The sequence below is a fragment of the Petromyzon marinus genome, chromosome 52 (genome assembly GCF_048934315.1).
Source record: "Petromyzon marinus isolate PM22_M1 ecotype Great Lakes invasive population chromosome 52, UKy_Petmar_22M1.pri1.0, whole genome shotgun sequence".
Taxonomy (NCBI): domain Eukaryota; kingdom Metazoa; phylum Chordata; class Hyperoartia; order Petromyzontiformes; family Petromyzontidae; genus Petromyzon; species Petromyzon marinus.
The window spans coordinates 11,437,511-11,450,012 of record NC_133718.1 but is presented as its reverse complement, the minus strand read 5'-3'; positions in this window follow the sequence as shown (position 1 = coordinate 11,450,012).

The following is a 12,502-nucleotide window of genomic DNA, read 5'->3' as shown; positions in this document are numbered from 1 at the left end:
CTCAGCCCACGTGTGTACGTGAGCGCGTGTGACGAGGGTGCGCGTGTGTGGACTGACGAGGTGTGTGTGTGGACTGACGAGGTGTGTGCCGAGGCAAGGTTTGGGGAGTGGGTTGGTGGTGGAGAAGGGGGTGGGGGAGGTACAGCCCAGGGGGTCGGCAACCTGCGGCTCCGGACGGGCTGCTGAGTGACGTAATGTCTGCGTGTGTTCATTAACTATTTACTATTTTTTTTATTTTACCAGGTTAAGGCGATCTGAGCTATGTGGCTCTTTCTCAGAAGCGACCTGGCCACAGTTGATATCTCAACGAAGTGGCTTATCACGTGGACATGTGTCACAGCCAAATACTCCGAACGCGTGATGTGGAGGAATAAACCTGGAGGACCCAGAGAAAAATCCACGCGGCCACGGGGAGAGAGACATATACAGCAGCAGGCGTCAGGGTCAGGATCGAACTCACGACCTCCTGTATACCAGGCGAGGTAGTTAACATCTCCTAGCCACCGCAGCAGCACGTGCATTTAGTTTTGTACCGAATTCTAGACAAATTGTGGCTCTTATTATTCCGGTTGCCAACCGCTGGAAAAGTGTGCCACATCTTGACAAGCTAAGCGGGGTAGAGCCTGGAGCAGTCGCTTGCGTTGGGCGACCATCAATGCAGAACACAGCGGGGGTTATTGGCTGCCGCGGGCTCCGTGCCAGCTGCCACCGCACGGGGTGGTGCACTGCTCGCTCTGAGAGATTTAGAACTGCAACTCCGCTCGCGTCGTGCCCATGACGCCGCCGGCTACGACGATTGGAGAATAAAAACAAAACGTGGCCAACCCCCCCACCCACCTACGGGATTATAAGACGCACCACCCCCTAACGTTTGCTCCGACAATAAGGAGCGCACTACAATCCTGTGAATGCGGTAATGCAATAAATGCAATTCCCTTTTCCATCCACTGCTGGATGAAAGTCTCCCTCCACGTCGCCAACCGCCCCCCCCCCCCCGGGTAACGTCGTGTCGATTGTTTGACCAAACTTCACGCAATAAACGGATGCGCACAAAAAGACAAAGATCCCCGTGTAGCCTTAACAGACTGTTGAGGCAAGTGCTGTTAGCGAGCAGCACCTATGAAGGCCGGCACGGCACACGAAGGGGTGGGTGGCCAGCACCACGCACGGCCGCCTTTGTCTCCCCAGTGGTGATGTTTGTACATCACACCAGGAACTCATTTGAGGCGGAGTGACCGCGTGTCTCCCACGTGTTTGTGACTGACAACACTGTGCGTGTCCTTAAAAAGCAAACTAGCGGGAGACGTTTCGGGCAATGGCCCTTCTTCATGGCACATGACATGTTATGAATGAGGGCCATTGTCCGAAACATCGCCTGTTGAAAACCGACCACATCCATCAAAGTAGACGACTACAAAACACACACATTTGCAAACGCGGTTTTTGCAGCGGCAGATACTTGTCGGTGTCCGGGCGGCTAATTCAATGCTTCCCGAATACCGTAAGAGGCAAACGTGCACGGGGCTCTCCAACGTGTCCGCAGGATCTAACTGGAGCAATCGGCATCTCATTTGCGTCTCAGATTCTGTCGCTCGCGGTTTTCATGCGTCTGTCGTGTGGCGTGGGAATGCCCCCCCCCCTACCACCCCCAGAGTTCAAATCCACGCTTGCGGTTGACTCAGCCTATCATCCATACACTCTGTCGGGGGGTCGATACACCGAGTAGCACTTCGTGGCGAAGTCAACAGCGGTTGTTATATGGATGGACTCACCCCCGCCACCTGAATGTGGAATTTCCGTCACTGGGTTAAGGCGGTAAACGAGAGATGAGCACCCTTCCAGTGCTCATTTGAGCCGGAAATCGCTTTGACTTTGTTTTACTTTAATCCCCTTTCACTACCCCCTGGAATCCCCTCGATCCAAATCCCCCCTTACACTGACGGATGAGTTGCGTGACGTCACACCACGGGCACGTGGCGAGCCCAGGGCGGGGGTGGAGAGGGGGGTCCTCAAGCAGCCCCCCCCCCCCCCACAACATCAACGCCGCCACTCAGGCCGTGATCTATCCACTGCTGGATGAAGGCCTCTGCGAGCCGCCGCCGCCAACCCCCACGCACATCCCGGATTATAGGACGCTCCTCCACCCCCTAATGTGTGCTCTATAATAAGTGCACCTCGTAATCCTGTGAAGAAATCAGCCTCGCACCGACACACGAGGCGATGCCATCGCTCCGTCTTCCCGGCGGACGTTCCATCCCTCGGAGTTTGCGGGTGAGAGACGAATGGGGGTCTGGTGGGTGAGGTCTGGGCGAGGGGGGGGCTGTGTCCCGTGTTGGGGGGCTGGAGGGGGCGGGGATGGTGGTGAGGGGGTGTAAGTGCTGTGGGTGAGGAACTGCCGGGCGGTGGGTGAGTGCTGGAATGATGGGCGGATGATGGGTGAGTGCTGAGGGGGTGGGTGAGTGCTGAGGGGATGGGTGAGTGTTAGGGGGATGGGTGAGTGTTGGGGGGGTGGGTGAGTGCTGAGGGGGTGGGTGAGTGTTGGCGGGATGGGTGATTGTTGAGGGGATGGGTGAGTGTTGAGGGGATGGGTGAGTGTTGAGGGGATGGGTGAGTGTTGAGGGGATGGGTGAGTGTTGAGGGGATGGGTGAGTGTTGAGGGGATGGGTGAGTGTTGAGGGGATGGGTGAGTGTTGGCGGGATGGGTGATTGTTGAGGGGATGGGTGAGTGTTGAGGGGATGGGTGAGTGTTGAGGGGATGGGTGAGTGCTGAGGGTGTGGATGAGTGTTGGGGGGATGGGTGAGTGTTGGGGGTGGGTGAGTGTTGGGGGGTGGGTGAGTGTTGGGGGAATGGGTGAGTGTTAGGGGGATGGGTGAGTGTTGGGGGGGTGAGTGAGTGTTAGGGGGATGGGTGAGTGTTAGGGGGATGGGTGAGTGCTGAGGGGATGGGTGAGTGTTAGGGGGATGGGTGAGTGTTGGGGGGGTGGGTGAGTGTTGGGGGGATGGGTGAGTGCTGAGGGGATGGGTGAGTGTTGGGGGAATGGGTGAGTGTTAGGGGGATGGGTGAGTGTTGGGGGGTGGGTGAGTGTTAGGGGGATGGGTGAGTGTTGAGGGGGTAGGTGAGTGTTGGGGGGACGGGTGAGTGTTAGGGGGATGGGTGAGTGCTGAGGGGATGGGTGAGTGTTGGGGGAATGGGTGAGTGTTAGGGGGATGGGTGAGTGTTGGGGGGATGGGTGAGTGTTGAGGGGGTAGGTGAGTGTTGGGGGGACGGGTGAGTGTTAGGGGGATGGGTGAGTGCTGAGGGGATGGGTGAGTGTTGGGGGAATGGGTGAGTGTTAGGGGGATGGGTGAGTGTTGGGGGGGTGGGTGAGTGTTAGGGGGATGGGTGAGTGTTAGGGGGATGGGTGAGTGCTGAGGGGATGGGTGAGTGTTAGGGGGATGGGTGAGTGTTGGGGGGATGGGTGAGTGTTAGGGGGATGGGTGAGTGTTGAGGGGGTGGGTGAGTGTTGGGGGAATGGGTGAGTGTTAGGGGGATGGGTGAGTGTTGGGGGGACGGGTGAGTGTTGGGGGGACGGGTGAGTGCTGGGGGGGCGTTAAGTTCTACTAGGGGGGGGGCTCAGTGGGCGGGTGCTGTGGGGGGGGGGGAGACGTTGGATGTCAAAGTGGAACCGACCCCGTCACAGGAAGCGCTGCTGATGGGATGGTCGCGAGAGGGACGCGAGGCGGGGGGAGAGTGTGGGGGGGGGGTTTGGGTTTATGGGGTCGAGGTGACACCTCGACTCGACATGCCTCACGGGGCCGCGGCCCGCCAGACACCCCCCACTCCCCACGACCCCGCTCTCACCCCCCCCCCCAAACTCACAGCCCCCACCCCCTCCCTGCACAGTCTCAACCTCCTCCACTCCCCTTCAGGTGTTCCCCGACACATCCAGACCCCCCCCCCCCCAGGCGCGTCACCGCAATGCCCCCCCCACAGCCCCACCCCCACTCCCTCTGCCCCCCCCCCCACAGCCCCACCCCCCACTCCCTGCCACCCCCCACAGCCCCACCCCCACTCTTTGCCCCCCCCCACAGCCCCACCCCCCACTCTCTGCCCCCCCCCCCTCTGCTTACGCAACTCGCGGGGCACAGAGCGCGGCGCTGTCGCTGCACGCGCCCCGGATGAGCGGGAGCCGGCGCGGCCCATTTTAGACTCTTTCATCCTCAAGCCCCCCCCCCCACTCTCCTCCTCCATCGCGCCCCCAACCCCCACGAGGCAGAGTTATTTATTTATTTTATACTCTTAGGGTCTTTCGTGAAAGTCACGTCGATAGAAAAATAATAGATCACGACACAGGCAACCGTCTCTCACCTGAAGACGATTGCCTGTGTTGCGATCGAAACGTCGTGATCTAAAAATTTTCTATCCACGTGACTTTACCGAAAGACCCAAAGAGTATGGATTCCTGCAGTCACGAAAACTTAAACTCATTATTTTGTTTCCTTACACGCGGATTCTTCGGTTTCCCCGCCGCGTCTCGCCGCGTATAAATCACGCTGCTGTGTCGTGCGGTAGGGCAGCGGGGAGGGTGGGGGGCAGCAAATGGGGGCGGCGGGGAGAGAGGGGGGAGGGTGAGGGCAGCAAGGATAAAGGGGGCAGCAATGGGGGGCTAACAAAGAGAGGGGGAGGGCAGCAAGGGGGAGTGAGAAAAGTAGGGGGCAAGTGACGGTGAGCAGGGGGGCGTGGGTGCAGCAAGGGAAGGGATCTGTAGGGGCGCGCGTGACACGGGGCAGGTAGGCAATGGGAGCGAGGAGGAAGGGGGATCGGTGGGGGGCCACGGGGCAGAGAGCCAGGACAGGGGTAGGCGGGCGGGGGGTGGGGGGCGGTGTTGCCGAGGTGGAGTGGCCGGGTGTCTCCCACGTGCTCGTGTTTACACACCGCGCCAGGTACTCATTTAAAGCTGAGTCGATCTAGGGGAGTTCCACGACAAGTCCACGTTATCGCGCACTGTTGGTGTTTGGGCATCACTGCAGGGCATGTCCCGTGTAGTCCCTCCCAGCCTGTTGCAGCGAGCGCTGTGGGCGAGTAGCACCGATGAAGGCCGACACGGAGGTGGATGGCCAGCACCACGCCCGGCCGCCTTTGTCTCTCCAATTCTGATGTTTCACACACGCTGCTGAGTCGCCCTACGGGAGAAGCCAGGACGCCGTTCAGATATTCTCCGCTCGCTGCGTGTCCATGTCTGGGTTCGTGGCGCAGCGTGCTAATGGGACGCTTCCTCTTCCCAGTCATCTCGATTAAAAATACAAAGATCCTCCGTATATCCTGAACAGACTTTCGGGGTAAGTTCTGCAAGCGAGTAACACCTATGAAGGCCGGCACGGAGGTGGGTGGCCAGCACCACGCCCGGTCGCCTTTGTCTCCCTCGTGGCGATGTTGACGCACCGCACCAGGTTATTCATTTGAAGCTGAGTCGATCTATTAGAGGCCCAGGTCCGGTTGAAATATTCGCCACTGTTATTGCTCCGTGAGCGGGGGATCGAACTCGGGCGGCCGGGTTTGGAGCGCCGTCATGTGCACTGAGACACAGATCCCCCGTACACGCTGAACAGGACTTGTGGGGACAAGTTATAGAGCACAAACGTGCGTACACCCACGCGCGCTGCTCTACGACAGTGGTTCTTCTTAGCCTGGGGAGCAACGCAGCACTCCCCGGGGGTGCGAGATGCCCTTTTTGGGGGACATGGACAGTTGTTTTTAGGTAAATAATCGAAAAACACAAATGAAGCACGGGCACTAAGTGACAACTTTGTTTAATTAAACTCGATGTGTTTATTAACATAATACATACACACGTGTGGTTGTTGTTGTTTTACGATTGAGAACCAAAGGGGTGCAGGCTGCAGTTTAAAGGTTATGAAACCACTGCTCCGTGACCACCCGCCGTCAATTCTTGAGCGCGCGTGCTGTTAGCGAGCACCTATTAAGGGCGGGGGGCTCTGGGTGGTAGGTACAGGAGCGGCGTCATGACAGGCAGGGGCTGTTCTCGTTTCCACACGCGGCTGGCTTGGCCCCCCATTCCCACCCCCCATCCCCACCCTCCATCCCCACACAAAAATGCGCGCTTGGCAAAGGCACGAGCACGGGGTGGCGCCGGATGCCATTACACACGGGGGGGGGGGGGGATGAGGTGGGGGGAGGTGAGGGGGGGCCCCTCCCCCCGGGACACAGCGGCCCCTGTTCACCAAATTCCTGGGCGCTTACGTGGCGCGGATTGTGTATGTACACGTGTGTGCGTGTACGTGTGCAGACATCGCACAGCTAACACATAGGGCAGAGGGACGCGTGCCTTGCAGATGCGTACAGCGAAGAGACACCGAGCGCGCAGGCACAGCGTGTCCATGTACGCAGCACAAGAGACATGGGCACGCGCGCACAGACACACAGACATGGGGACGTGCAAGACAATAACCCCCGGATAGCCTTTAACAGACGGCTGCTGTTCACACAGCACAGCAATGGGTGAGCAGGCAACACCACACCCGCCCGCCTTAGTCTCCCCAGTGCCGATGAACTATACACCGCACCAGGTACTCATTTCAGGCTGAGTCGACCTCGGGGAGACCCAACATACCGAAAAGCCCGTTCAAGTATTTGCCACTGTTACGAATCGAAAGTCTGACGCGCACAACTACATAGTGAATGTTAATGACTGCAGCTATGCAACCATCATTACGAACCACATAGCAAACCCATAGAGACAACGTCGATCCCGACACCCATAGGGAAGCGTGGAGACCCATAGAGAGATACATTAACATCCCGAGGTATGATAGGTAAATTAGGAGACACTGCCACGGTGCTGCGAGTGTGGCCAAGCAACCCAAACTATGGACTCGTGCGGTCATCTCCACTGCGCTCCTTGAACGGATGAAGCAGGACAGCGAGACGAACTCTCTCTGCTGATGCTGCTGATGGCCTCTCTCGTCGTAGCCAGCAGCAGCTGCAGCAGATCTCGACATTGGCATCGAGCTCCCGAACAAAATGCTGCTATTGCACGGCAAGGCGACTTCGTCGTGAGCGGAAAGTGAACTTGGCTCGCCAGGTTCGCAGCGCAGCGCGCTGACCACACGACACGCCATGGACAAACACAAGGCAAAGATCCCCCGCGTAGCCTTGACAGACTTTTGGGGAAAGTGCTGTTTGCGGCAGAGAATCACGCTCGACCGCCTTTGTCTCCCCAGTGGCGATGTTTATACACCACAATCACCTACAGTATATAGGCCAGTAAAGGAGTGATGTGGCAAGCACCATGCCCGACCACCTTTGTTTCCACGGTCCCCAGGGTGAATATTTACACACAGCACCAGGTGCTCATTTATGGCCGAGTCTACCTAGGGGGAGGCCCAAGAACGGTTCAGATATTCATCACTCGTGTTGGTAGCCGTGAGTCGGAATCGAACTCGTTTGGTCGGGTTCAAGGGGCAGCGCGCTAACCGCTACACTACCGCTCCCCACAAAAACACACACACACGCACGTAAACACACACACGCATGTAAAATGCACTCACACACACACGTAAACACACACACGCACGTTAATACACACACACGCGCACGTAAACATGCACACACACACGCACGTAAACACGCACACACACACGCACGTAAACACACACACACACGCACGTAAACATGCACACACACACGCACACGTAAACACACACACACACGCGCACGTAAACATGCACACGCACGTAAACACACACACACACGCACGTAAACATGCACACACACACGCACACGTAAACACACACACACATGCGCACGTAAACATGTACACACACGTAAACACACACACGCACACATAAACACACACACACGCACGTAAACATGCACACACACACGCAGGTAAACATGCACACACACACGCACGTAAACATGCACACACACGCACGTAAACATGCACAGGTGAGTTGGATGTAGACGCGCGTGGGAGGTGAGGGGGACCGCAGAGTGGAAGTCGGAATGCACGTGTTTGTTCTGCCGCCTGGCGCGTAGCGCGCGCGCGTGTGTGTGGTGCCGGTGTGTAAACATCAGCACTGGGGAGACAAAGGCGGCCGGGCATGGTGCTGGCCACCCACGCCCTCGTGTGTCGTTCCGGCCTTCATAGGTGCTGCTCGCGAACAGCACTTGCCCCAACAGTTAAAGCTATACGGAGGATCCTTGTCTCTGTGTGTGATGGTGTGAGTGCAGTGTCTTTGTGTCTGTGCTCCCGTGTGTCTGTGTGCTCAGCGTGTGTGTGTCTATGGAGGAGGCTGGCGAAGGACGCGACTGCTCAGTTGGAGGCAGTCGCCCTCCAGCAATAACGAGGGGCAGAGGAGCGACGCTCACAACAACGAGTGGACGGCCAGGCGGATAAAACGCAGCAAGTTGGCACAGTAGGGGGCACATCTGATGCATCTGCCTGTCACTCCAGTCCGTGAACCCATGGCATCTGCTGGGTCTGTCCCGTGACCTGTCAGCGAGCCTTCGACACTTCACGTGGTCTCAAAGTGCACCTGGCCTGGCACAAGCGTCGTGGTGACGTTACCGCCACTTAGTGGCGAATGGCGGTTGTTTTTCTTCTTGTCTGTGTACGTGTGTGCGTGTGTCTGTGTACTCTGTGTGTGCGTGTGTGTGTGTACATGTGTGTGCGTGTGTCTGTGCACTCCGTGTGTGCGCGTGCACGTGTGTGCGCGTGCACGTGTGTGTCCGCGTGAACGTGTGTGTGCGTGTGCACGTGTGTCTGTGTGCGTGCACGTGTGTGTTCGCGTGAACGTGTGTGTGTGTGTGCGTGCACGTGTGTGTGCGTGCCCGTCTGTGTGCTCCGTGCAACGTGTCTCGTCCGCATTGGGCCCTGGCTCAGAGCGGCCCCGCGCACCACAAGGGCCCTCTGTGCGTGGCCCCACGGGGCCGTGTTTATGCAGCAATTATTATTATTGCTACTCCTCTCATGATTATTTTTATAAACTGTATTTGCTATGCAAATAGCCGCTCAGCGCCCGGCACATTCAGCTCTTTGAATCGCTCGCTCACTCCGGGTTGGGCCACAGGCGGGCACAGTTACCCACGCGCACACACGCGCATGCGGGCACGGGTTTACAAAGACAAAGGTCCCCCGTGTAGCCCATTCCAGGACTGTTGGTACAAGTGCTGTTGGCGGATACCACCTAACTTTCTATGCGAAGGTCACACGAGGAGGTGATGTGCCCAAGTCACGCCCGGCCGCCTTTGTCTCTCCGTGGCCGATGGATGGGGTTTTGTTTATTTACTTTACACATGGCACCCCGGTGTGTAAATATGAGGCTGAGTCGACCTATGGGAGATACCCACGAACTGGTTCAGATCTTCGCCACTGATGTTCTCGCGTGGGCGGGTTCGTAGCGCAGTGCGCTTACCACTCTGCCACCGCTCCCCACGTATTACACACAACATACAAACACCCTCCCCCCCCCCTGTTAGGGCAAGTGCTGCTTGCGAGCACCTCATGAAGGCCGGCACAGTGCACGAGAGGGCGGATAGCCAACGCCACGCCCGGTCACCGTACCAGCTACTCGTTAAAGTTGAGTCGACATAGGGGAGGCCAGGACCAGTTCAGATATTCGTCTCCGATGTTGACCGTGGGTGGGAATCGAACTTTGAATGCCGGGTTCGCAGCGCAGTGCCGCTGATTACTGTGCCACCGCTCCCCACGTCTCACACACGTGCACGAACACACGTGCACGCACAGGCATGCAATGTTACTCATGTAGTACACCAGCACGCGTTTCCGCACACACTCGGACACACACACACACTGGCATGTATTCACACACACATGCACGTTTACACTGGAAAGCATTTACACAGAAGACAATGTTCCCCCGTATATCCTTCATAGGCTTTTAGGACAAGTGATATTAGAGTGAGCGGCGGGTATCGAACTCAGGTAGCCGGGTTTTGTAGCGCAGCGTGCTAACCGCTGCGCCACCGCTCCTCATCGGGCACGCACTTACACACGTACACGGGTGATCAGTTCCAACGTGTACCCATTTACACGTCGGTAGAGAGAGGGGGTGGCTATGTTGTGGGCAGCAGAGGGCAGAGTTTAGCGAAAAAACACGATTATGCTATACAGTACTTCTATGCCCCCACGTCCACGCTCCTTACCCGCCTGCACTGACCAGAGTGGTGAAGTATGGTCAAACAACCAAACCTCCCCCCGCATGGGAGACCCTCATCCAACAGCGAGCAAATGATGTCGGCGACGCAGCTTCTGCGTTGGCAGCGATGCACAAGCACAGTAAACACATCTACACAAACAAACAACAACAACGCGTGTGGCTTCAAATGAACAAAGTATATAATAGAAGATGTCTCGGTCAATAAAGGCCAACCAATCGTGGTTCTCTATGTGCTGGTGGAGAAGGGTCATTGCCCGAAACGTCGCCTATTATGTTTTTGTTCCTGTTTGAGGCCACATCCACAGAGTGTCAACCAGCAGTGGATTGACAAAGGGGGGGCTGTGATAATGATCTACGATTATAAGGCGACCTTAAACAATGGATCTCACAGCGCGGTGCGTAGATGTAGGCACGGGTCGACAGGCGGGCAGATTAAGTAGGTAAGGCATGGGGGCATATAAGTTACTGCACGAGGTAAATGCGCAGCCCTGCAATTGCTCGGCCACGCTACTGCTGGTGGACGGGGCTCCCGCTGGAGAGAGCTCCGGTCTTGGGGGCCCTCTCTGTGGGTGGAGTTCGCTGCTCTGCCCTCTGCTGTCCGCAATGGGCACAGCATGCTACCACCGTTCATAATGGGGATGTGAGAGTTTTATTGTCTTATTTTATTCTCATTCTACGTGGTGACTTTACCGAAAGAACCAAAGAAGATGAATCCTTGCAGTCACGAAAGCTTTAAATCGAAATGGGGATTGTTGTTCATTGTCTAATTTTACTTTGACTATTCGTGTGATGATGGCGCTTTGATTGGTAGATTTGTGGCAGAAATGCGCCGCGTATGTAAATCGAAGATAAAAAACGGACTTTTCTGCAGTGTCTAGAATACGGTTTTTGTACACATCCCATCAGCCCCACGCGGCCGTCTGGGAGTGCAGAATTATTCAGCCAGCATTTGTTCAACACGAGAAAAGCTCTGTGTAGGTTCGACATGCAGTGTCTCATCAGCAATAGTCAGGCTCTATTGAATCAATTCTGATGAACTCGCCAGATGTTTGTAGGCGAGGACTGGTTTCGACATTCAGGGTCTCATCAGCAGCAGCCAGGCTTGATTGGACCTAAGTTCGACACCACGAAATGTTGAACAACACAAAACCAAACGAAAAATAAGCTTTGTTCTTGAAAAATATAACTGAAATAGAATATAAGCAGATGATGTCTCCTTCACATATAATCCGTCCCTTAACAAACAAAATGTAAAAGTTATATTTTTTCAAGAGCCTTTTTTTAATCGCATTCAGTAACAATAAAAAAACGCTCAATGTGTCCATGCAAGTGGCGAATAGGAGACGATGGTTGTTAACACGCAGTAGGCCTTCGCGACCAATATCATCCAGAAGACAAGTGTGTGTTTGGGTTAGATCGGGTAAATAAATAAATGTGTCGTTGAACCCGCCACCATCCGACACAGCCAATTGGTAAGGTTTGTCACGTAAACAGAACGTGCCAATTCGTTACTGGTACAGCACACCGATGTGCTGGAGAGTAAAACCCACTACGACGTTTCGCTGCCGATTACAACAGCAGCAGCAGCAATCAGCATCGTCAGGCGCTTTGCCCGAATTGTGAAGAAGCCTGTGAATGTGAACTAGGGCTGAACGATTAATCGATTTAAAATCGAAATCGCAATTTGAAAAATGCGATTAGTAAATCGCAAAGACTGCGATTTTAAAAGTCCTATTACTTTTCGATTTAAAGCTTTCGTGACTGCAGGGATGAATATTCTTGGTTCTTTCAGTAAAGTCACGTAGAAGGGAAGTAATAAAATAATAAAAAATAAAACAATACAATTCTCACGACGTTTCAATTGCAACACAAGCAATCATCATCAGGTGTGAAAACCACAGCAAGAAAAAATTATTGCTGTGGTTTGTTGCAACCTAAACGTCGTAATAATTTTATTGTTTTATTTTTCTTATTTTATTCTTTCCTATTACTTTTTTATTGGAATTGTTTTTATTATTTATTATTATACCTTTATTTATTTAACAATTGTTCTATGTTTGATTGTTCTATTTTAATTAAAACATTTTAATAAATACATGTTGGAAGCAATTCATATATTTTAAGTTCTCATCCTTGCATTAGAATATATTACAGAGCAGTTAATATTTTAATGGTATCTTGTGGTAATGCTCCATCACATGTTTGAAATCTATTACACAGTAAATATTGAACTGAAGCTTCACTTTAAAACGTTTAATCGCAATATCTGTCAGAAAAATCACAATTTGATATTTTCCCCAAATCGTTCAACCCGAACGTG